The 5,219-nt window shown below is 39.7% G+C and overlaps 1 non-coding gene across 1 annotated transcript; it reads right to left on the reverse strand.

Moving 5' to 3' along the window:
- Positions 1-3,756: 3,756 nt before the first annotated feature.
- On the reverse strand, positions 3,757-3,863 carry LOC141602979 (small nucleolar RNA R71). Its single transcript, XR_012524881.1, has one exon. It is a non-coding gene; the product is annotated as a small nucleolar RNA R71 (small nucleolar RNA).
- Positions 3,864-5,219: the final 1,356 nt, after the last annotated feature.

Consider the following 5,219-nt stretch of genomic DNA (forward strand, 5'->3'; position numbering starts at 1 on the left):
TAAGTGAAATGAGAAAAAGTAGTGCAATTTCATCATTGAAATCTACCATTCTAACTCAACCTATATGCTAAAAAAACATGATTTATTTTTTGAATTTTTTTTAAAAATTTTATGAAATTTTAGAAATAAAAGACAATGCACAAAAAATTAAACGTAATGACTGAAATGCAATAGAAATTACAATATGCAGACACAGATAAGGATGCATATACCCTCCCCAAACCAAACTGTACAATGTCCTCATTGTACCCAAAAATAGGGAAAGGAAATGCAAACTGAAAGGAAGAATGAAGCTCGAAAAACTTACAGGAATACGTGAATTAACGACCTCCTCAAACCAGCCAACAACATGGGAGGTCGTAAACAGCCCCGTGATAACCTCGTCGGACTCCAGTCAAAGCAGCAGTACCCGATCGAAATAGATCCCATTCGATCGAGTAACCTGGGCAGGCTAAAAGGCTCGATCGAGAAGTGGAGGCTCTCGATCGAGATCTTGTCTTTTAGTGGTGCTCGATCGAGTAAGCAGTAGTACTCGATCGAGGAGATTGGGCACCAAATATGCTCGATCGAGACCTTTTAGTACTCGATCGAGGAGTTCACGCGAGGTATCTGCAACCACGATACAAATGACCTACGGAACCAACAAAACAAGTCCAAACGTTCCAGCTTTTCGTTTGTAAAACTCACTACTAAAGTCTAAAAATACACACTACTAACTAAAATGTCTCAAAAAAACCGATTACAACGAATACTAAAAATCCGGGTTGCCTCCCGGTCAGCGCTGGTTTCAGATAGGTCCCGCACGACCTCTTTTTTCTCTTCATTTCAATTGCTCGAGTTGGTCACAATCAAAGTAACTCAAAGCTCTTAGCAACCGATCATAAATTCGTGCATATGCTACACAAAAGCATAAGTAGCACCATAATACAAAAGGAGCGTATAAAAGCAATCTGAGGTACCGACTCAACCTAACAAATTTTCGATGACAAATATGGTTAAACGTTATTAACTTATTTGTCCAACCGGGAGAGGGTGGAGCATCAAACAGAAAGCAGAAGTCACATGAGGTAGTTTACTATTAGCCATACCAATAATAATGAAGTTATCATTAACTACCTCAGGTCGGTCACTCCTAATGTCGGAATCATTGACAAAAGAGTATATTACCTCTACCGTGCTAGGAGCATTCACTAACTCAGCTACCTTTTTGTTCCCCTCCTTTATGGGTTCCATCCCATATATTACAGCCTCCAAAGCATCCAGCTCGGCTTTCCAAATGGGAGATTCACCATTGATGTGACCGTAATTAGCGCATATTTAGCCCCCAAATTACCATTGTTTCCATGCTTTTTAGTGCCTATTTGGGTCATTTCTTATCTTTAGTTCTTTGTTTTGCATATTCTTTGAGATTTTGATCCCTTGGTAGGAAAGGAGTAAGAATCTTGCATTTTCATGGCAAAACGAGGCTAAATTGATCGTATTCAATGACCAAGCATCAAGGAGAGACAAGACTAGAAGGCCTTTGTACATAGCATAGTAGAAGAGCATTGTTGAGAAAAGGATCCTTGAGTCCCCAAGGAAATCCCCAAGGAATTCGTGAAGAAAAGGGAAGAAAAAGAAGAAGGAAAGTTCTTTGAACTACAATCCGAACGGATTGTAGAGAATCCGTCCGTCCTTGCCCGATCGAGCGTCCTCACCAGGAATCCGCTCGGATTCCCCATGCCCAATCCGAGCGTCTTGTTCCTTGATCCGCTCGGATCGTCCACCCAGATCCGGCCGTCCCGACTCCCAGCCGCACGGATCACAAAGACAAAGATAACCGTTCTTCTAACTACGAAATGGAGAAGCCCTTCTCTCGGATAATCCCGGAGGCTCCTTGCTCAACTTAAAAGTGTAATTACTAGTTTAGCCCTTAGTTAACCCTAATGCATCCTCCCTAATTTTCACTATAAATACCCCATTAGTCTAATTAGAGGAGCATGTTCTTCTTATCAAGATTTAGAGTAGTTAATATCAATCAAATCTCTCTTCAACATTGTAATCAAATATTAATCTAGTTTTAATCCAAGTTTTAGTTCTTGAATCTCTCTCTTGTTCTTCATTTATTTTGGGTAATTAGAAGATTATTGGGTTTATTGGGAGATTGACAACCTTCCATCAATCATCAAGCTCTTCTATTATTCTTTGCATCCTTATTATTGGAATCATTAGTAGGTATAATCTCTTAATCCCTTTTTAATTATTGCTAATTACTTTCATTTATTCATCATGTTTCATTATGTTAGTATGATTGACAACCTTTCTAGCATGATCAATATGATAATGAGTGAGTAGTCTCTTAGCTAGGGTTTAATGGGTGATTAGGGGAAACCAACATGGGGAATGATTCATGCTTAAATTAATATGCTTTCATATCTTATTTGCTTGCTTGTTTTGATCTTAATACATGCACATGTTATATTTGATGAAATGCTAAGCCTATGAATCCTTGCATTTACTATCATCTTCTATCCTTTCAACTTGACTTGTAAGACATAACCCAACTCGAGTCTTGTTAGACCATGCATGTGTTGAGTAGGGAAGATTAATTCGACTTGTAGGTGTTGTACAATCCAAGAGATTCGGCTCCGGGACCCAAACTTTCCTAGGATTGTAAGACATAACCCAACTCGATCCATCACAACAATAATTGCTTGCTTATAATTTGAGAACATGTTTGTATGATCATATCCCATGAATCCCCTATGAACCCATGACGCCCTAGTGCTTTTAATCAATTGTTTACACCCCTTATTTCATTTATCTTGCTAGTTTATTTCATTGTTATTCTAGTTTAGTGACCTTCTACATCAACCCAATTCGTGACACCCCTAGACACCACTAGTTGCAATAGAATCTTCATTTCAATACCCGTCCTTTGGGATCCGACCTTTACTTGCCTCTTTACTAATTGTAGAGTTGTTTGTGAAGTATAAATTGTGTTTTGTATCGACCATTGACCAACGACCACATATGTTTAATTGTGAACACCAAATGGCTCCGATCAAAAAAATGGCGCCGTTGCCGGGGACGGTGTTTAATTGATTTAAGATTTCTTTTATTGTTATTAGTGTGTCTTTTTCACCTTGGGGAAGTAAAACTCCTCAAGGATTGTTCTAATTGTTTTCTAGTTGTTTGATATTTTGCATGTCTAGAAGGTTACAAAGAGATTTGTTACCTTTTGACCGTGAAATCGAAAGAACCTTGACGAATAATAGGAGACTTGTTAGGAGGAATTTGGGAGGTGTTGGTGAAGTTGTTCAACCCACTAGTGAGTTTGTCAATCCTTTCGCAATAGAAGGAGAAGAGAACCCATTTAACAATATCCCACAAAATCCACCTACAATGCCTAAATTCTCGTCACACTCTATACCCACCGAGGAGGATTTACCAAATGGTACTCCTACCCCACAACATCTCACCGGTAATTTTATTGCCAAGTCCGCCTCCATCCAACTAGTTGAGAGGAGCCAATTCGGGGGAATGCCTAGTGAGGACCCTCATTCTCATATGGAAACATTTTGTGATTATTGTGAAGCTATCTCTCAAACGGGCGTGACTCAAGACCAAATAAGATGGGTCTTATTTCCTTTTTCGTTAATCGGCACCGCAAAGCAATGGTTGAAGGGCCTTGATAAGGCCACTCTTGGAATAGATTCTTGGAAGAAGTTAGCTCTAGCTTTCTACAAAAAATTCTACCCACCGGAAAAGACCAATATGCTAAGAGCTCAAATTACGGGTTTTAAGCAAAGGGATGAAGAGTCTTTGTATGAAGCTTGGGAGCGGTTCAAAGGTATTTGTCGCTCATGTCCTCACCATGGACTTAGCGAATGGTTTTTAGTGCAACAATTTTGGAATGGTTTATATGAAGATTCAAGGAACATTCTCAATATGGGATCAAATGGAATGTTCACCGAAGTTGATGACAATCAAACATGGAACAAGATTGAGGAAATGGCGGTCCATAATTCGCAATATAGTAGGCCTCGCAAGGCTACTAGAGGAGGAAAGTATGAAGTGGACACCGTTACTCAATTGGGTGCTCAACTTAGTGCTCACATTGACGCAATCAACTTGAAGTTTGAACAAGCTATGGCTAGGCTTGAGGAAAACTCAAAATCATCAAAGCATCATGTCAATGCCATGACGGCATCCTCATCAATCCCAAGCGGGATATGTGAGAATTGTGGAACCTTGGGTCATGACTCAAGTGAATGTAGGGGAACGACCGAACAAGTTAATGCTTTCCAAGCTTACAAAAGTGGCACCCCTTATTCAAATTTTTACAATGAAAATACCAAGTTCCATCCAAATCTCTCATACAAGAGCCAAAATGTCCAAAATCCTCAACCAACATACACTCCACCACCCATGAGAAATCAAAATCAAAGACCCTTTTTCAATCAAAACCAAAGTTACCAAAATCAAAATCCATACAATCACCACAATGACCAAAATTTTGATGTCCAAAAAGCGGTCCTTCAAATACAAAAAAATCAACAAGAGTTTTTCACCCAAATGCAAAAGGATAGCCAAGCAAAGGATACCACCATCAACAACATTCTAGCTCACACCAAGATGTTGGAAACACAATTGACCCAACTAGCATCCTCAAACTCACAAAGGCAAAAGGGGCAATTACCGCCTCAAGGTAATCCCCCTAGACATGAAACGGTTAGTGCCATTCACTTGAGAAGTGGTACAACATATGAAGCACCGAAGGAGCAAGTTGAGAATGAAGTTGTGAGAGCTAGTGAGAATGAAGTTGTGGTGCAAGGTCCCAAAGAAGGGGAATCATCGAAAGAAGAAAGTTCAAAGAAAAATGAAGACAAAGCCAAAGAGAAGGAGCCCATTGTGGTTAGACTTCCTTTTCCAAGTCGTCAAGCCAAGCCCAAATTTGATGATCAACTTGGAAAATTCATGGAAATTGTGAAGAATTTAGAAGTCTCAATTCCTTTCACGGAATTAATCAATCACGTTCCGGCCTATGCAAAGTACATGAAAGATATCCTCACAAAGAAGAAGTCAATCCAGAAACTTGAGACTATCGCCTTCACTAAGGTGAGTAGTGCAATACTTCAAGGGAGTTCACCTCCAAAGTTAAAGGATCAGGGAAGCTTCTCAATACCGTGTACCATTGGCGACACAACGATCAACAAAGCCTTATGTGATCTAGGGGC

This window comes from Silene latifolia, chromosome 9 (assembly GCF_048544455.1).
Source record: "Silene latifolia isolate original U9 population chromosome 9, ASM4854445v1, whole genome shotgun sequence".
Classification (NCBI taxonomy): Eukaryota; Viridiplantae; Streptophyta; class Magnoliopsida; order Caryophyllales; family Caryophyllaceae; genus Silene; species Silene latifolia.